Below are 21,412 nucleotides of genomic sequence, written 5' to 3' on the forward strand. Positions count from 1 at the left end.
AGAAAGGCAAACAGGGCAGACATAGGAAGAGGGAGAAAACAGGGAACAGGACAGGAGCCTACCTCAGAGGGCCTGAGTATCAAAGCAGATGCTAAGACTCATAGGCAAACTTTGGGCAAAGTGCAGGCAATCTTAGAAAGAAAGGGGAGATAGAAAGATCTAGAGGGCACAGGACTACCGCAAGAAGAGTGACAGAACCAAAGAATCTGAGCACAGGGTCTTTTCTGAGACTGATACTCCAACCAAGGACTGTTGTGGGATATTAATTTTTACTATTGATTCATCTTTTAGTTAAGCAGTGGTTATTCCTAAACAAGCTGTATGCCCAAATTACCAGGGACTACTATTATTTTAATTAATCTACAGCACAATTCTGGGCAATGATTACTCCATCGTAAACCTCCAAGCACTCATAGTTTCCTATCATTCAGATTTTACCCGTTATACTAACTTTCAGTCATATCTGAAAGTCATAGGTTGGGTTCATTTCTCCATGTGGCTCCAAGTTCTCTCCTCCCGACCTCTGCTCCCACTCTCCTGCTACATTCTGTCCCACCCCCAACCATGATGTCCTACTCCATTCCCTCCATTGTATAGCATTGTGGCTGGTTGTTTTCATTGACAACACAGAGAACAAATGGTGGCTTGTTTACTCATACCTGAGACAGGTCATGCTTAGAATAAGCAGCACAATACAATGTCTGGATTGAAATAAGATAGTGGAGTAGAGAAATCAGTATTTTAATGTTGAAGGGTAAATTGTATATATTCCAAAAGAACATTATACCCACAAAGGACCCTGCATGGAGATAACCTAAAACCCCTGCACAGATATAGCCCATGGCAGCTCAGTCTCCAAGTGGGTTCCCTAGTAATGTGAACCAGGAATGTCTTTGACATGAACTCAGTGGCTGGCTCTTTGATCACCTTTATCTGAATGGGGGAGTCAGTCTTAGCAAGCCACAGAGGAAGACAATGCAGCCAGTCCTGATGAGATCTCATATGCTAGGGTCAGAGGAAGGGGAGGAAGAACTCCCCTATCAGTGGACTTGGGATGGGGCATGGTAGGACATGAGGGAGGGTAGGTGAGATTGGGAGGGGACAAGTGAGGGGGCTACAGTTGTGATACAAAGTGAATAAACTATCATTAATAAACAATAAATAAATTAAAAAATAGAAGCAACCATCAAAATCTCCAAACCCTGCCACAACCCCCTACCCTCTAAAAAAAGAAAATCTGCAGGGCCAGATGGTTTTAGTGTAAAATTCTAACAGTCTTGCAAAGAAGAGCTGACACCAATACTCCTCAAACTTTTCTGCCAAATAGAAACAAAAAGAACACTACCAAACTTATCTTATGAAACCAGAGTCACCCTGATAGCTTAACCACACAAAGACCAAACAAAGAAAGAGAATTACAGACCAATCTCCATTATGAACATTGATGCAAAAATACTCAATAATATATCTGCAAACCAAATAAAAGAACACATCAGACACATCATCTACCATGATCAAGTAGGCTTCATCCCATGGCTGCAGGGATGGTTCACCATATGAAAATCCATCAATGTGATTCGCCACATAAACAAATGGAAAGAAAAAAAATCACATGCTCATCTCAATAGATGCATGAAAAGCCTTTGACAGAATCCAACACCCTTTTATAATAATAATTTTAAAAAAAAAAGGTCTTGGAAAGATCAGAAATACAAGATGCATACCCCCCCAATAATATAAGATATATACAGCAAGTCAATAGCAAACATCAAAATAAACAGAGAGAAACACAAAGCAATCCCACTAAAATCAGGGACAAGGCAAGGTTGCCCATTCTCTCCTTATCTCTTCAATATAGTACTTGAAGTTCTAGCCTGAGCAATTAGATAACTAAAGAGATCAAAGGGATACAAATCAGAGAGGAACAAATTAAAGTATCACTATTCACAGATGATATGATAGTATAAATGAGTGACCCCAAAAATTATAGTTTAGCTCTTTTTGCATGAGGTCGCTGGTGGCAATGGAAGCTCAGGTGTTGCAAAGCCTAAGGCTATACCAAAGTGTTACAGCTCTTGGTCAAGCTGCTGTGCTGAGCATGGTCGAGGTGTGGGCCAAGCCCATGTCTGGTCAGTTTACAACCAAGACACAGGCCCAGCAAGACCCAGGCCCAGTGTTGCGGAGGGTAGACCTGGTGAGACTCAGCCCAGCAGAGGATAACTGAAGAATCTCACAGGGTCTTGAACTGAGAAAGCTGTAGGATTGTTTGTGTGAAATCAAGGGCAATATAACCCTTGGAAGAGTGAGGGATTTCAAGTGTAAATGTGTTTGATTCTCTGAGGTCAGGGGGTGTGGGGTCAAGTGTACTTAATGGTCCTGTCAGGAGAAGGAAAATACAGTACTTAATTATCCTAATTGTGAGGAGAGAAATCTCCAAGTACAGTTGAAGGTCACTGTTTAAGACTAAGTTTCTTTAGCAGGGTGGGGCTTTTCTAGGAATTCCTAGATGCTTGCTAGAGCAGTTTGCCTATCAGGGAAAGGTCTGGCCTACTATAATCTGCCCTAAGGGCTATGTGACCCTCTATACAAGACAGGGTTACCCAGATCAGGGGGAGACTTTTAGAACCCCACTGAGAAAAGGGAGTCTATCATAATAGACTGAGCTCAAATAAACGGCTATAGGAAGACAACTCACATCAACCTTCTCCAGAAGAGCACTCCAGGATTTTGTTGACAGTGTTTTCTGGGACTTTGGTATGTTATTTTTCTCATTTCTCTATTCCTACTATTCTTTTGTTTGGTCTTTTCATAGTGTTCCAGATTTTCTGGATATTTCATGTCAGAATTTTCAGCCTTAACATTTTCTTTGACCAGTGTACCCATTTCTTCTATTATATCTTCAGTAGCTCAGATTCTTGCATCTCTATTCTGTAAAAGGGTGAACCTTTACCCTTTACTACTCCATAGTTCGTCTTTACAGTCCTGAAATTTACATTTTCAGGATTTTCTCAGTTTCTGCTTTCTTTATTGCATCTATTTTCATTTTTAGGTCTTGAATAATTTTGTGTATTTTCTTCAACATTTTTTTCTAGCCTTTATTTATGGGATTTATTGGTTTTCTCCAATTGTTTAATCGTGTTTTCCTCAATTTTTAAAAAAGGTATATATTCATTTCCTCTCTAAGGATCTTTATCTTCTTCATATAGTTGCTTTTAAGGTCTTGTGCTTTTTGTTATGTTGGAATATTAAGGACCTGCTGTGGTAAGTTACCTTCCCCATTTAGGTGACATATTTCCCTGGCTGTTTTTGATTATGTTCCTATGCTGGTATCTAGGCATCTGTGATTGTAGTTCTAGGTGCTGAGTTTTTGGGTTGTCCTCCTTGGGAGGGAGTTTTGTTCCTGGGTTTTTGTTTGCCCTCTAATTTTCAGTGTGTTGGCTGAGTGTTATCTCTTCTACTGACCTACTTGGTTGGCCTGTTCAAGGGCAAATGTTTGCTGGTGTTGGTAGCTGATGTAAGAAGTGGCCAGGGCAAGATGATCCCAGCAATCCACAGGAGGTACAGACAGGGAAGAGGTAAAGCTCCCTCTGGTGTCCTAGTCCAAAGCTAGAGGCAACTGAAAATTTGATCTTTGGTAACAGATAGTGTGGTAGATCTGTGGGCAGTCTACCTGGTATGCTGGCATCTGTGTTTGAGCAGGGGTGTCCACCCAAGTAGAGGCTGTGACACAAAATGATGCAGAAAAAGAAGGACTGTATGGATGTTCTGTGATATCTACATGAAGCATGGAAAGGGGAAGAGGAAGCTTCCCCTGATATTCTGTTCCAGTTCATACAGGAAACTGATATGCTCTTGTTTTAATGGACTATGATTATGAGTTTTAAGGCTCCAATGTAACAGGAATGAAATGTAAAGTCTTACACATGCAAGTAAATAGTCATCTCATAGATGATCAAGTCCTTTAATACCATGTCCAAAAATATATTTATAGTCCTAAGATGCAAACATGGTCTCACTGACATCTTTAATTAACAGCTGAGGGTGGTCTCTGAGTCACCATATGGGAGTTGGTAAAAATGATAAGAGAGGAGTCTTCCCAACAGGTGCATCTACAGAAAAATATGCTCCTGACCTCAGCTTCTGCTCTGAGACTGTTGGCATTCCCACACAGAAGACAAGAGGTCTGCAATGCCCCGTCCCACCAGGATATAGCCAAAAGTCAACTCTGCCAGGTAACTGTTTGAAATGCAGCCAAAGGGGAGACTGGTCCCATGACTGCCTCAATGAGCCACACACTGCCTGCTGGCAAACTGGCCTCTAGAAGTCAAAATGCTCCCATGCAGCCTGGGCCTCGGTGCCCAGCCATGGCGGCTCAACTAGCACAAGAGCCACAGACACTTCTAGCCTTGAGCTCCTTGGTCTGGTGGAGGACAAATGACTCCTAGATTGAGTGACCTCCATCAGCCTTGCCAAGTCCAGATAACACTGCAGGTGTATTTTTATCCCCCACTCGGGTCCCACAGTCATACTACCAATTTCTGTATTGGAAAACTTCAGATGCCTTCTCAGTTCTCTGTTCATATGCAGGAGACCAGGCCTTAAGCCTCACTCTGAGAGTTAATATTGTCAGGTCTAGACAGTTTAGTTTTCTATCAGATTCAAAATGTTACATCAGGCCTCAGGTGTAACTGTTTACCCTCCCTTTAATTAAAGGACAATAAGTGTTCATAGCGGTCTCACATATGTCTCATGGTAAATAACTAGGTACAAAGGCCTAAGGTTGATAAACACAGGTTATAAATGTTTGAGGGTCTAAAAAAGTGTTTTAAGGTTGGTAAATGCAAATTACAAATGTTTGAGGGTTTAAAAAGTGTTTTAAGGTTGGTAAATGCAAACTTAAAAATTGGTTAAAGCTCTTTTCCATAAAGTATAATCATACTAAAAGTTAAGACCAAGTGAACTTTTGTCCCTTCTACCTCACGAAAGGCTTTTCTGCCTTTTCAGAGCTCACCTTAAAGAATGTTTATGTTGTTAACACAAATGTGTATGTCTACTACCTTTTTCTATAACGTATATTTCTTGCTGTAGCTAAGCTCACAACTAAAAATATAATGTGTATTTCACTACAGATTACAATGGTGACGCTAACATGTCTAAAGTTTATCTCATTTGTAAAACTTAAAAAGGAATTCTCGTAAGCTACAATAATTCCACCCAAATCCACCTCTCAGGTCAGTTGGGCTCCAGACAAGTACACAAGACACAGACTATTAACAAGTACAAATAGGCACCTATTGCCTATCTCAAAAAGTGGGATTCCTCCTCCACTTTCCCTGGATTGCCGACTCCTCTTTCCTGACTACGCAATCACTGCATCCATATATCCAACACTGGCAGATTGGTGAGTTCCCTTCCATGGTCTGCTTAAAAAGTCTCCTTTGTCTGAGAGACTGACCATTATCTCTCTGTCTCACTGGGGAATGGAGGTACCCTCCCTTCTCACTGACCCTCACACAGATGCCTTCCCTTGGATGAATAATCTTATTTTTACCAACACAGTCTCAGCTTTTCCTTTCCTCTCACACATCGGATATGCCCTCAGAAAATCCTAGTACTAGATGAGTCTTGTCTCCCAGGAGTCTTCCTTGTGGCCCCTGGCACTGCTTGTAACCATCTGCTTTGCCAGCTTGTGGCCCCATACCTCTGGTTCTCCTGTACTTTGTGGGATGCCCCAAAGACTGGCAGAACTGATTTTTCTCTCTTCACCCATAGAAATTGTGTCTACCACCCTACCCTCTCCTCTAAGATGCCTTCTAAATAATTTTAGATTCGTACACATAGCACCCTCTTTAAGAGCCTCTAGGCTTACATGTGTCTGCAACCAAACTTGACCTCAATTTCCTTAGATGACAGATCCAAAGCAAAATCTTTTCAATTACTGTCAGCAGTTGGGTAAATGGAGGTCCGATGTTCAAGTCTCTTCTTCTGTCTCTGTTCGCTCTCCCAAAAAGTTTCAAATGTACACCTAAAAGTAATGTACATCTAAAGAAATGTACACCTAAAGACTTAACTTTATCATATATATATATGTGTGTGTGTGTGTGTGTATACATATATTCCAGAATCCTGCCAGACCTGGGTGTTTCTTACATCCAAGACAGAGCCAAAGCAGCTACCACAGGTGTTCCAGTCTGACCTCACAGACTGTGTCAAGCTGGACCTGCACTTTCTCTCCCAGCCACATAAGTTCTCACAGACCCTAGTGAGCATGAAAACAGCCTACTCTTCCTGGGCTTAGCCAACATTTCAGCCTCTTGACCTTCCAATTGCCACTGTAGTGTTAGTAGGAAGTAGCTAAAGATGATTGATTTCTTTGCCTGTGGTCCACTTATTATCAACAAAAGGCTGAAATGGTATGCTTCAGGCCCAGGACCAACAGCTCCAGGCTCTCCCAGCATTCCTCAGTCCCTATCTGCTGCTGGACAAGGCTGGCAACTCCACCCTCTACCCTGGACTTTTCAGGGCAGCAACTTCCTCTCCTCCTCACCATGTAATCTGGACATTTTGGAGCTCTTACTTTTTCCCCTCTCTGTCTTACCCCCTTGCATGGTGCCCAAGAGCTGTTTCCAATGAACTTTCATTTATATACTTTAACTTATTTTACATATTTTAACCTTTTTGATAGTGAAGATATAACACAATGACCAAGTTTTAACATTGAGAAATGAATGTCTCTAAAATTAATAGATCCCAATTTAGAGTACTTTGGAATCATATTATATACTTTAAGGATATCTAGGCAAAAACTTTTATCTAGTAACCCCCAAGTTATGAGTTTTTGAATAAACAACATAGTAGAACAGTATGAACAAATTTTAAATTACATTAGGATTTATTATACCAAATCAATTAGCCAGAAAGCCTAGTGTTGAACCCGGATCATAGGCAGCTGATGGCAAAAGAAACAGCATTTATTTATTCATTTATGAGCTTGATAAAGACATAGGCAGTTAGGCATAAATTTTAAGTTAGCTTGTTAATCTGAATAGACTTTATAACCTTGAAATTTTAGCATCATATAAAAATTATGAACCAGGATTGAATCGTATATATATATAGCATGTTGTAAAGATATTGAGAGACCGAAAGATTAAAAAAAAAAAATCAGTGGGTATTGTTTTAAAGTTTAAAGCCTGAACCTAGGCTAGCTAGGTGGAGTCATGTCCAGTAATGCCCTGTGGGGAAGAACCCACCTTACCAAATTCTTTCTCCACCCACTAGAGATACAGTTGCTAGGAAACCAGCCCATTCCCCCTAGGGAGGGAAACCAGATCATTAATGGTTTGGGGATCTTCCTATAGCCAATCAATTTAAAATACAACCTCCCTTTTGCATTTTGACCAATAGATGCTGGCCAGGCAGGAAACCCCCCTACTTTGGGCACACTGGGAGGGACCGGAATCTTTAAATGACCAAACTAACCTGAGCACGAGGCTCTAGGCTCTCACCACTTCTTTCATGGAGGTGTGAGCCCAAGCTGTAGCTTGTAATAATTTTTAATAAAAAGATCCTCATGTGTTTTGCAGCTGACTTGACTCCTGGTGGTGGTCTTTTGGGGTATCGAGATTTAGGCACAACAATATAACTTTGAATTTATAAATCCATACTCATTTAAAATGAGACTTGTTACTTTGTTAGTGTAAAAGGAGATAAGATAAACAGAGTTAATTCTGACTAAGGAAGTCTTATAAATGTAAACCCAATGAGCAATTTATATAAATCATTAGATAAGAATTTATAGCGTTTTAAAACAGTTTTTTAAGAGCAGAGTGTACAGAAATTAGAAAGAAAAGAATTTTTAAAAGCTAGGCAATAGGGCCTTAGAGATCAGAGATTTTGAAAGTCAGTGTTTAGAAAGCACACTTGGAGTCCTGCATAGTTGGGGGAGGGGAGCAATCATCCATGAGACACAGCGCATAGCAAGCTTTTTTTTTTTTTTTAAATTCAAAAGCTACAGGGCTGGTTCACCATTGTGCCCTGTGCAGCAAGACCCAGGGTGCTTGCCGGCCAAATGGCTGGCCTGGCCCAGTTAAAAACTCAGAGTGGTACAAAAGAGGTGGTGCAGTAAGTGGCATTCAGAATGCACAGGATGACCAAGTGTTGGGTCGCAATGAATTTTGGGAACTGTTGGTTAAATGTGAATATGTGTGCATGTTTGAATGAATGAAGTCTTGGCAAACCAGCTCTACTTCCAACATCTTCCATTCATGTGGGTTTGGGCCACAACCTTTTGTTATTTCATCTTTCACCACATTGAATGGAATGCTTTGTAATAATCAACACAACCAGGCTGGAGAGATGGCTCAGAGGTTAAGAGCACTGGCTGCTCTTCCCAGCAATCACATGATGGTCACAACCATCTATAATGAGATCTGGTGCCCTTTTCTGGCATGCAGGTGTTCATGCATGCAGAACACTGTATACATAATAAATAAATATATATTTAAAAAATAATCAACACAACCTACAGCCACACAGAGAGAGGCGAGATGTGCATTTTCCAAGGAATTTTCTGATAGAGACAAAGTGAATGCAGAGCAGAAATCATGTCCTTTTATCCATGACCCTAAAAGGGTCATTTTCCTGCAATCCTATGGGCCTCTTAGGTATCAGTAATGACTGGCTTTTTAAAAGAATCAACTTTAACAAAGCTAGAGAAGGAGTGAAAAGGTACAGTTTCCCAAGTGTGGGGGTCCAGATGGGCCATCTTAGGTGCTGTCTTGAGAGCCCAGATCACCTTAGATAAGAAAAATAGTCGCTATAAGAATGAATAGATGGGTTGAGTGAGTGTAGACAATGGGATAAAGTTGAAATAAAAACATTCTGAAATAGAGAAAAGATAAACCCTGGGAAAAGTTGTTCATAATAAGGACTCCACAGTTTGTCTACATTTTGTTTCTTTATTCTGTTTCTTTTACAGAAAAAGACTTTTTTTTTTTTTCTTTCTCAGTCATCTCTGCTTTGGTTCCTGCCTCCAGATTTCTGTCCTGACTTCCCGTCATGGCAGACTGAAAGTCATTAGGTAAAATAAACCCTTTCCTCCCCGAGTTGCTTTTGGGCATAATGTTTGTCACAGCAACAGAAAGTAAACTCGGACAGTCAGTTTACATGTTTGCTTGAGAAAATACAGAAAAAAGTAATCTCTGATTATGAAAGAAAAGGAGCAAAACTGAAATTGAAATACAATGGCTCATTGCTTATAGAGTTTGCAGTTACTTTTCTGTCTTAAAAATAAAGTTTTGTCACACTTTCATGGAAAAAACTACTGTGTAGAGAGAATTTTTAAAAAAATTCCTCATAAGCGTCATTGTCCCTCCCCTCCCCGTGGTATTTCAGAACAGGACCTACTGGTGTTGCAGATAGGAGCTCTGTCTGAATCTTCCGAAATTAAGCTACATCTACCTTTTCAGTTGTGGGTCCAGAGAAACATGTGACGGATTGCTTTTTTGCATACAAGAATAAATGTGTGTACCTGTTTTCTTTATTTCTTTTCTCTCTCTGTCTGTCTGCCTGTCTCTGTCTCTCTCTGTCTCTCTCTGTCTCTCTCTGTCTCTGTCTCTGTCTCTGTCTCTCTATCTCTATCTCTATCTCTATCTCTCTCACCATGACACGGGAAAGCAATTTTCTACAGGTGAGTGTGTGCGCTGCACATGGGTTGCGAGCGCACTGCAACAGCCTCAGCAGACCCTGCGCGGTCGTAAACCCAGTTAGCCCCGGCACCCACCGCAGCAGGATTACCGGGCCTGGCTTCCCCCGGCCAGCCCACGACTATGCGGCCACCTCTCCATCTCCAGCTTCTAGAACTGTCGTCTTGAGCTTAATACTGATGTAAGCATGGACATTAAGGGAGGGGAAACACGTGCAAGTGTAACAGGCAAGAGAGTGAAGGAGAGGTAGAGGTGTGCAAACGAGCACAGTAAACCTAAGATAGAAGTGAGTCTGGGCCTCTCAGTAGAGAATGTCAGCATTTAAATGTCTTAACAGTTATATGTGTGATGTTGTGGCTTTTAAAGTTACATGGTTCTGAGTAATATATTTGTACAAAATTGGCACCGGGCAGTGGTTAAAAATTTGTTATAATGCAGTTAAATTTTGTGCTTTCTTACTTGGCCAAGAAGAGACGATTTGAAAAACCCATTTGTTTATTTGTTTGTTTGTTTATGACTCCCCTTCCCTGAGAGCTGAGATTCCACGCAGTGAGCCACTGCACTCAGCTGTTAGGTCATACTTTTGAACTTCAGTTGCTACAAGGATTTTTTTTAAATTGTATATCATTGGTGTTGGTTTACCTGTGAGTTATAGAGAGACAGCAAATTGTACAGTCGAAAGCACGTGACGAGGATTTCTGCCCCCATCCATGCTCTTTGTGTATAGACATTTGGACTGCCCTCCCTAAAATAAAAGAGTTAAGCTTCTTAGGTTGATACTTAAGGCCTTCTGTTATACTCCTCGGTTATTTCAGTCCATTTACTACATCTAGCCATGTGTCCTCACTTCCTAGTTAACCCCAGAATGTTGCCTTAAGCATCTCTGCATTTTTTATAGTTTTACGAATTTTCTCCTTTTGACATCACTGCTTCCTCTCCCCTTCCCTGCTCCTTCCTGCCTTTAAAAGCACACACATGGGACTGGAGAGGTACCTCAGAGGTTAAGAGCACTAGCTGTACTTCTAAAGGTCCTGAGTTCAACTCCCAGTGATTACATGGTGGCTCATAACCATCTGTAATGAGATCTCGTGTCCTCATCTGGCATGCAGGTGCACATGCAGACAGAACACTGTATAAATAATAAATAATAAAATATTTTTTTAAAAAGCACACACATTTCATCATTATCCTCAGTTTATTATCACCTTTCAAGTGTTGCTTTGTTGGTTTTCTTCTCCAACCTGAGTTTGATTGCTTTCTGTGTGCATTGATTGCATTCTGTCAGTTCCTCTAATTAGGATATAGTATTTAGTTTTATGTAGGTCTTTTATCTCTGATAACCTTGCATTTGGTTTATACCCAACTTCACTTACCTTGAAAACTGCAATCGTCAGTGCATTTGAAGGATATTATTAATCTGATCTGGGTTTGGAGGGGAAGAGAGGCAGAGAGCAACAGGAAAGACTGTCACTTTGCGTATACATCCTATGGAATGTTTTCTCGTTGACTTGCCCTGCTTTGACTTTAGCTTGCTAGCTCATACTTGATCTTTCAACTGTGTAAATCTTTTATGATATTGGGCATAGTTTGCTGTTTCCTCAGAAGTCCCAAATATCCACCCTAATTCACATAGAAATCATGTTTGTTTGTTTGTTTTCACTAAGAGGAGGCACTAGAGAACAGAGTAAGGTTGGATGTCTTTAGCAGTGATACAGAGATATTTGTTAATATTTTTCCTCCACAGAGACTCAATTCTAGTTTAATCTCATCTCAAGCCATGCTTCTTTATTATAAATTTTATTCATTGTATTCTTTTGTGATTTCATACCTTCCTATAACACATTCTGGCTACTCTCACCTTCTATTCGGTTCTGTTTCCCTTCTATCCATCACCCCAACTTGTTTACAAGTTCCTTTCTCACGTTCATGACTTTTTGTCAGTTATCTAGTTTAACTAGGATTTGGAACTGTGCGCTGGAGCCTGGTGGGCTCACCCGTGGGTACAGCTCTGAAGATGAGTGCCCCAGAAGCCAATGGTTCAGCCAGGGCAGAGCTGTGTGTGAGCCTCTCCCAGATTTATTATTGATTTGTATCGGTTCCTGTCTTTTGCATGTCAATGGAGGCATCTGTAGCCACTACAGGATCAAGACTGCAATGTCCATACCATGCCTAGAGGAAGAAATTTTGTAGCTCACAGTGCTCTCTCCACTCCCTTCTCTCTCCCCTCTCTCTTTTTTATTGTATGAAAATGTATTTTAAAAAGTCATCATAATGAACTAATTCCCTAAGTATTTAATTTAACTATAGAATTTGACATAATTTATGCTCCCCTTATTCTGTCACAGTCACAGCTATTGTACTGTAAAAGGACAGATTGGTGACTCAAGACACTGTCAGGCCTGCAGCACAGAAAGTCTGACACGTTGGTGCAAATGTACGGTACCCAAAATGAGGATTCAAAGTGTAGTTCTCTGAGAATTAATTCCATTTTATGAAATGATAACAAATTATTGAGGAGTTCATACTCATGAATGTGCTTAATTCACGAAATATGTGGTCCAAATTGGATGAATATAAATTAATTTATCAAAAGTGAAGAGTTGTGAACACGGCAAACACATCACTGTTTAGATATCAGTAGTCAAAGAGACAGGAGTACACATTCCGAAGAACTGGGTACAGATGGGCACGTGACATTCTTCACAGATTTAATACCATCTTCATATTATTGTCTTGTCTGGGGTATCAGGTTGGCTGATATATCATTTTTCATAATAAAATAAAGATTTAAATTGGTCTCCATTATACTGCAGTATGAATCTCACTATGCAATTATTTGCGAACTATTTTGTCATGTCAAAATCATTTAATTTTTAAAATGTCTTCTCCTTCAGAGTGAATGTTCACAAGAAAGAAAAGCATGATGTATTTCCGTAACACAACACTGGCATCAGGATCATGGATACATGTGAAAACATTTGGTGATGTAAAGGGAAAGACACGAATGTTGAAAAGGTAAGGAGATCCACAGCTCATTAAGTCAGTTTAGCATCATCCCAACAGACACAGATAATGTTGTAGTTTAGGACTCTATGCTTATTGGTTCATATTTTGCTGAAATACATACTTTTTTTCTCATTTTTTATTATTATTTACTTACTTTTCATCTCTCTTTTTAATGTTTTATTTATTTTTATTTAATGTGTATGAGTGTTTTGCCTGCGTGTATGTGTATATATTCTGTGAACGCACACACACACACACACACACACACACACACAGTGCATGTGGAATCTAGAAGAGGCCATTAGATCCCTTGAAACTGAAGTTACAGATGGTTGTAAGCTACACGGGTTCTGGGAATCAAACTTGGGTCCTCTGCAAGAGCACCAAGTGCAAGTGTTCTTAATCCCCTGCCCAGGGATCACTTCCTTAATCACAGTGCTATGTTGACTCACTTACCTAAGGAACTTGTCCCTGTGTCAAGGGCAACTGTCAGCTTTGAGGGGGTAGAAACCCTCTCCAGCCTACAGGGCGAACCCCGGTGGGTGGCAGCATCAGCGGTGACCAGCTGATGGCTGGTGTTTCTCTCTGTGCTTCAACTGTTAATCTTCCTGGCTGATAGCCTTGCTACTCTCTACACACACTTTCAGTCTTAAACTTCTAGGCTGGTGGCCTTGCTATTTGGGGCTCTTTCTCTATACAGTTTAATTCTATATGTACAGTTTAACTCCCAGGGGCCGCTGGTCACGAGAGCCTCCAAAGGACAAGACAGCAGAAGGTCTTAATCAGTCAAGCCAGGTGGCTCCTTTAGCTCAGAGTACAAGAAGCGGCCGCAGCCCTGACAGCTTCTTGCTGTAAATATAAGGGGTTGTAAGAAGAAAAACCTTAGTTGTTTGTTGTTTTTTTTAACTTAATGGCTCAGCAGTGAACAGTGGCTTCCTGGAAGGTAGAGTCCTAATTAAGAAGGATGATAGAACAATCTGGTCTGCTTATCACTTACTAAACAATAATTTAGAAACATGCAAAAACACATTTGGCAGACAAAGCAGGCAGATATTTACAAACCTCACACACACATGCATACATACAAACAATAGACAAAACAGGGGAGTCTTCAAAGATATTCATCCACATATATGTAAGCATACAGATATAAATATAGATATGTACATATATGTACAATATATACAAACTATTAAGACAGACATATTTTTGGTTTTTTTCTTTTTATTATTTACAGATGAATTACTTTGTATCCTGATTATAGCCACCTCTCTCATCTCCTCCCAGTCCAGTCTCAATCTCCCTCCCTCTTCCTCCCCTCTTCCTCTTTCCTAGTCCACAGATAGCAGACCCTAGCCTATCAGGTCCCATCACGACTGCCTGGATCCTCTTCCTCTGTGGGATGGCAAGGTTGCCCCACCAGGGAGAAGCGCTTAAGGAACAGGCAACCGAGTTCATGTCAGAGACTGTCTCTTTATCCCTTACTAGGGATCCCACAGGGAGACTGAGCTGTCTATGGGCTACATCTGAGCAGGGGGTCTAGGACTTCTCTATGCATGATCATTCATTGATGCATCAGTCTCTGCAGCACCCCCTGGACCCAGCTTTTTTGGCTTTGTTGGTCTCCTTGTGGGGCTCCTATCCCTTCTGGGTCCTTCTAGATCCCCCTTCTTCAAAAGCACTCCCTGTGCTCTGATGAAAGTTTGGCTGTGCTTCAATCCCCTGCTGGGTGGAATCTTATAGAAGACATCTGTGGTAGGCTCTCATCCTGTTCTCTCTCTTCTACTGCTTCCAGTGTCTATCCTGTTTGCCCCTCTGAATGAGAATGAAGCTTTTCCCCTAGGGTCCTCCTTGTTGTTTAGCTTCTTTAGCTCTGTAGTATTTTAGTATGTTTATCCTATATTATATGGCTAATATCCCCTTATAAGTGAGTACATCCCATACATGTCTTTCTGCTTCTAGGTTACCTCACTCAGAATGATCTTTTCTAGTTCCATCCATTTGCCTGTAAATTTCATGATTTCCTTGTTTTTAATAGCTGAGTAGTATTCCATTGTGTAAATGTACCACAATTTCTGTATCCATTCCTCTGTTGAAGGACATCTAGGTTGTTTCCATATCAGCTTTATTTGTAATAGACAGACACATTTTTAGATGAAGCAGGAGCTTTCAACAACTATTTAATTTCGTATTGGGTTTTTGTACTATCTAATACAAAGGTTCTCTGTAGAAAAAATTACATCATTCAAAGATAGTTACATAAGAAGCAGGTTCCAGTAGGACTATTGATAACTAGATACTTTGTTTATTGTAAGTTTAAAGCAGTGGTTTTATCTGTATGCTCATTTTGAATTCAAAGCAGCAGTTTTATCTTCATTTTATTTCAAATGTACATTATGTATTCAAAGCAAGTTTTTAATGTCAAGGTTTTTCTAAGGAACTGGTATCTGTCTTGCCTTACATAGCTGACCATTTATTTATTTATTATTTATTTATTTATTTATTTATTTATTTTTGTTTCTGCATTCATATGGTCTTTCTTATCATGGTGCACACCTGGGCCTTATCCTTGGACTAAACCTAGAATGAGTGTATCTCCTTGATTATTAATTTGTTTCAATCCTGTTTTTCTTCTTGGTGTAATTCAAGTGCTTGACATCCACATGTCCACAGAGCTCCTAGCAGTTTTTACTATACTGCAGGAGGGTTTTAAATTACTTGAATCAAGTCAGAAATTCTTTAAAACCATCATCAGGGGTTATGAAATCATCAGTTTGTTGAAACAGCACTATGAAGGTATATCTTCAAAATAATCAGCAGGAAATCTGCCCAACAGAGTGAAGCAATGAGCAGTGAGGGTCTCTGCCATGCCAGATATATGCGACATGCATGGAAAGGGAGCATAGCAACAATAAGCTGTCCTGAGGCAAAATCCTTGGGGCTTTGCCTATAGGAGGAATATAGCCATTCGTCAGCCATGCAAAAATAAGTAGGCTACCTCCAGAAAGATCATTTACTTGCTTCTGCCAACCCAGCATGTAACTGCTCCCAGCAGTTGAGAGTGATCTGCCTATCTTAGGAATGCCTTGAATTGAATTTAGCCACTAGATAAGAATGATGTGTGATCTCATTGCAGAAATGCAATAAAATATTGGGCTATATTATGCAAAGTTTTCCAGAACTTGGATGTGTTGGAGCTGGACAGCTGTAATTTCAATGAAGAGGCCATTTGTCATCTCTGTGATTTGATGTCTCCATCTCCTGGAGTGCCTCTGAATGTTTTTAAGCTCCAAAGCTTGTTGTAAGTTTGACCCATCCTTTAAGTAGGTAGAAGAAATTCCCTCTCTTCTTTGTAGAAGCTAGTAATGCATAAATAAACACAGAACTAAACTCCAAAGTAGGAAATACTACCAAGAGTCACATAGTTGAAGATTTCTGTGTCACATACATACATACATACATACAACTGATGTTCATATAGTTTGTAAATTCATATAGTGTGTCTGTCTAAATACCTATACATCTTCTGTGTGTGTCTGTGTGTGTGTGTGTGTGTGTGTCTAAATACCTATACATCTTCTGTGTGTGTGTCTGTGTGTGTGTGTGTGTCTGTCTAAATACCTATACATCTTCTGTGTGTGTGTCTGTGTGTGTGTGTGTGTCTGTACTAAAGTAACACCCCATAGGAATTTACTATATTGTATAGACTGCAATGAATATTAATTAAAGGTCTAATTTTTTAAATTATTTTTAATTGTGTATATGTATGTGTGTATCTGAATCGGGTCCTCTGGAATTAGAGGTATAATTAGTTGTGAGCTTCCATATGTATGTGCTGGGAACCTAACTGTAGTCGACTGCAAAAGCAATCTGTGCTCTTAACCACTGAGCCATCTGTCTGTCATTATGCTGACATCTGCTTGTTATCATGAAGAAATGTGGTCTGACATAAATTTGGCTAAATTTTTCCAACCTTGAAAAAGGAATAAATACAAAAAGCAAACATTTCTCATCTAATTTTTTGAACTCTGGAACCTACTCTGTGACCTTTATAGATAGTGATGTCTTACAAAACTAGTATTTGTTAATTCAGGTGATGGTGGCACCCCTTCAAACCCAGCACTAGGGAGGCAGAGGCAGGCAGATCTCTGTGTTTGAGGCCAGCCTGGTCTTCAGAGTGAGTTTCAGGGCAGCCAGTGTTACACAGTGAAACCCTGTCTCAAAAAACAAACAAACAAAAAAGACCCAGAAATTCATTAGTACTTAAAAAATGAGCCCTTCCCTTGGAATATACAGCTGGGAACATTAATACAAAACAAGTGTCTCTATGACGCATAAGGTGTTGTTCTGGTTTCGCTTCTGTTGCTGTTACAAACACATAACCAAAAGCAGCCTTGGGAGGAAAGTATTTTTATGGTTTTACCACTCCAGGGTCATAATTTGTCACCAAGAGGGGTCAGGGCAGGAACCTGAAGGCAGGAACTGAAGCAGGGCCCATAAAGGAATGCTGCCTCCTGGCTTGTCTTTCCATAGCCTGTCCACAACCTTTCTTCAGATCAGACCAACCTGCCCAGGGGTAATGCCCCTCACAATGGCATTTCTAGATGGATTATTGATCAGAGAAATGCCCCACAGACATGCCAATCTGATGGAAGCAATTCCTCAATTCGGGTTCCCTTTTCCCAGATAATGTCAAGTTGTCAACCTTGATTAGCCACAACAGGCAATGTTCAGAGTTTAATAGGAGGGTAAGTGTGAATCTCCTTACAATGTTCTGGGTGTTACACAGTCATGGGGGAAATGGAAGAAAAGGGAGAGATCTGAGTTTCTTTAGCCTTAGTGCTTGTCTGGTACCTAGAGATAACCAGTGAGAACTTATTGGGTAACCACAATGCCCAAACAACCAGTGCATTTATGACAAAGCGTGGAAGAGTGCGTATACAAATTGTTTTGCCATGGTCCTACACATCCTGGTATACTGTACATTTTTGTCTCATTCTGCAGGTGTTCCTTCAGGACTAACTAAATAATGGTTCATTATTTCACACACTTCCTGCTACCTCATCTGAAGTCCCTGAATCTGTATGCCACCAATCTCTCCAATGATGTGGTTGATAATCTGTACTTCCAAAAGGTTCACTAGCTCAACTAACAGCCCAGGAGGAAAAGGCCAAAAAAACTAAGGTAATAGGCTTGCTCGCTCAAAGCCCCCAAATCCAGGGAACTGAGGAGCTGAAGCTAAAGCCAGAGTTTAAGCTAAAAGCTCTTCTTCTCCACCTGAAATATCCCCCAACTCAAAGTCCTACCTACTCTTTAATCCCTGTCAGATGGTTTCTTGCTCTTCCTCTTGATCCAGGGTTAATTTTACTAAATACTGTGTACAGAAAGCTCTTGGATTGAAGGTATGTGCTGGGGCTGGGTGGACCACACCACAATCACCTGTTTACAATAAAAAAGTTCTTGGACTAAAGGTGTGTGATAGGGATCAACTACACTAAACAAGAAACAGTTTTTTTACAGTTACAAGAAACATTTTACAGTTCACAATTTTGGGGTTCACATTCGGATCAAATATCCTGAAACAGAGGAGTCTGAGCCAGAGAGCTGAGTTTAACCAGCCAGCTATGAGCTCAGTAAAAAAAAAAAGAGTGAGTTTATTGAGCTGTAAATCTCGGATGCTTAAAGCATTCTAGGCCTAGATTAGATTGTTCAGAGGCTAGAAGCTTCCAGGACTAGGCTTAGGTTAGCAGACAGAGGCAGTAATCCTCCCAGACCACAATGGAACCAGGCAAATAAAAGTTCCTTTTCCAGGGAATCCATGCCTTACACTACCTGGATGGTCAAGAATCTCATAGAGACTTAAATGACAGGCATGAGGCATGCATGGGTCTACACCAGGTCCTCTACTGGCATGTTATGGCTGTTAGTTTGATGTTTTTTTGGGACACCTAACAATGGAAGCAATTGTAGCTTAGACTTTCTCACCGCTCTTGAGAATCTTTCCCTCCTATTGTTTAGTTCCTGTTTACTGTAAAATTCAAGTTTCTATTTCTTATGACCTGGGCAGTGCCTTACCGTAGTAACCATAGAATTTACTATAAACCAACCTCCTAAAAGCTACCTATTCTTGGAAATGTTTTATATCCATTGTTCCATGGCCCACTTTCCTTACATACCTGTCTTAATTCTGTAACCATGCTTATATGTAAAATCCCCTATCTTGTGGTTTTGTCTGATGAAGAGGGCGTGGGAAATTGACTTGAGGCTGGTCTCATCAACCCCACCTTAGGGGGAGACAGCCAAGGATTGGGCTCTGATTTGGCCGTAATTTGGGTCAGTGGTCTTTCTCCTTTCATCTGTGGGATTAACAATTCCCACATTTATTTCATTTAAAAAATTATTGAAAATAAATGTGTAGATCTCAGCCATGACTTCAAATTGCCCTGACTTTGAACATCAGTGAACTCAGAGTATATGGGGTCAGTGTAGAGACAGGCGGATTCCCATGACTGTTTCTTCATGAACTGTGTTCTCTGTAGAGGAATTTTAATTTAGAACACTGCTGTATTGTCTAGAGATCACATCCAAAGACCTTCAAGGTCTGTGTGATCCAGCTGGAGATGGTGGTTCATGCCTTTAATTTCAGTACTTTGGAGGCAAAGGCAAGCAGATCTCTGGGTTCAAGGCCAGCCTGGTATAGAGCAAGTTTCAGGTAAAGAAAATCTTAGGCTTGGCTTTAATCCCAGCACTCAGGAGACAAGCATGCAGATTTCTGAATTCTAAGCAGTTCTGTTCAGTCAGTTCAGTTGAGAGGCACTGCAGTTGCACTGGACTTGAATTTGTGGCAGTTCAGTTCATAGAATTCAGAGGGAGTTTTACTGGAAGAGTTTTAAAGAGGCAGGTTGACAAGAGAACAAGCTAGGCACAGGTAAAGACAGAACAAACGAGAATGGGAAGGAGCCAGAAGATTAGAACAGATTGCCAAAGTTAGTTTGAGGCCAAGCAGAGGGATTCAACAAGAAACTGAGAGAAGCAGATTGAATCAGTCAGCTTGCAGAGGAGTTTGAGCCAGAACACCAGAGTTGAACCAGCCAGAGTTCAGAAAGAATAAGGAAGGGTGAGCTTATTTAGCAGGCCAGAAACATGCTAGGTCTGGATTAGAGTATATGGAGGATGGAAGTTTCCAGGACTAGGCCTAGATTAGCAGATGGAGGCAGTAAGCCTTAGAGTTGACAGTTGCTTCAGGCAAATAAGTTACTTTTACATTTTCCTCCTGAGAAAAATACCCAACATGCTGTATCCTTTAATGGTTAGCCAGTCTTCTGTCAGGGTAGGACAATCTGATTTATACTTGTGGGTTGTAGTCGGTTACATAATAGTAGCAGCTTTGCTCTGGGTTGACTTATTTTCCATCAGAGCTAAGGGATTTCCAGTTAAAATGCAATGTAATCAGGCAGAGAAGACACCTGAAATAGAGTGTGGGCTGGAATCCCAGTGTTGATTCTACAATTGTTCCCTGTGCCCAATCAGAGTAATAAAAAACTCCAGTTTACTTGTTGACCAGAGACAATACCAACTTCTGTTCTTCCCACTCCCCTTTGTTTTTTGAGACAAAGTCTCATGTATTCTAGGCTGGCCCTGAACTCATGGTATAGCTGAGGGTGGCCCTAAACTTCTGAGTTTCCTGCTTCTACTTTCCTGGTACAGGGACTACAGATCTGTGCTAGGGATCAAACCCAGGGCTTTGTGCATGCTAGCAAGCCCTCTACTAACTGAACTACACCCCAGCCCTCCAAGGATCAGATTCTAAAGGCTCCCAAAAGTCAACAGGGGCAGTCTACAACTGACGGGGTCTGCCCTCGTAGGAAAGTACTGAGCACATGGTAAATACAGACGCGCTGCCTTCTCAAGTTTACCAAGGGACCCACGATGGTCCTGCAATGTCAGTAGCCAGAGAGGTCATTGCTGTAGATTCTAGAGCTGGCTATCATCAGCACTCTGTGTTTTTTCAGGTGAATTACTGAGCTCGTCAAGTGTCAAATGTAATGAGTCTGAAATATGCAACTATTGTGTGTAAGCTGGATGTGGTAGTGTGTCCCTATAAGGTCAGCAGTAGGGAGGCTGAAGCCAGGAGTTCAAGGTCAGCCTGGGCTACAGTCTGAGGTCCCGTCTCAAAACAAACAGGGGTTGGGCTATGGCACAATTGGTAAAGTACTTGCTCTTAGTTAGGACAGGTTGCACTCATGTAAAAAGCCAGGCATAGCTGAGGGTGTAAAGAAAATAAATAAATACATGAAACAAACAAGCCATGCGTAGCTGTAATCTCAGCTAGGAGAAGACAGAGAGACAGGAGAGTTGCTAAGGCTGGCTGGCCAGCTCATCTGCCTGAATCAGGAACCTCCAGAGTCAGTGACCCAGACTCAAAAATATATATATGCCTATCGTACATAAATGTATTTATATTTACATGCTAGATTTTTATCACATAGTTGAGAGTAACTATCACTTTAACTATAGCACTTAAAAAAAAAAAAAGCCAAACATTATTTTTTCTTTAGTCTGGAGAATTTATACCACTTCATATAGTCAAAATAACAAAAAAGCTAAACAACCAGGCCACATAGTGACTCAGGCCTATAATCCCTGCACGTGGGAGATGAAGACTGGGGGATTGGGGAGAGGAATCACAGTTCAAGGTA

General features: G+C 40.8%; 1 protein-coding gene across 2 annotated transcripts in view; it reads left to right on the forward strand.

Moving 5' to 3' along the window:
• Positions 1 to 12,601: 12,601 nt before the first annotated feature.
• Positions 12,602 to 21,412, forward strand: part of LOC110566447 (clusterin-like protein 1) — a 51,419-nt gene continuing 42,608 nt past the window's right edge. For both annotated transcript variants that reach the window (XM_060368138.1, XM_060368139.1), the window contains exons 1-2: positions 12,602 to 12,722; positions 17,718 to 17,897. The gene's annotated coding sequence lies outside the window, so the exon portion shown is untranslated. The remainder of the gene's footprint in view (positions 12,723 to 17,717; positions 17,898 to 21,412) is intronic.

This window comes from Meriones unguiculatus, chromosome 15 (assembly GCF_030254825.1).
Source record: "Meriones unguiculatus strain TT.TT164.6M chromosome 15, Bangor_MerUng_6.1, whole genome shotgun sequence".
Lineage (NCBI taxonomy): Eukaryota > Metazoa > Chordata > Mammalia > Rodentia > Muridae > Meriones > Meriones unguiculatus.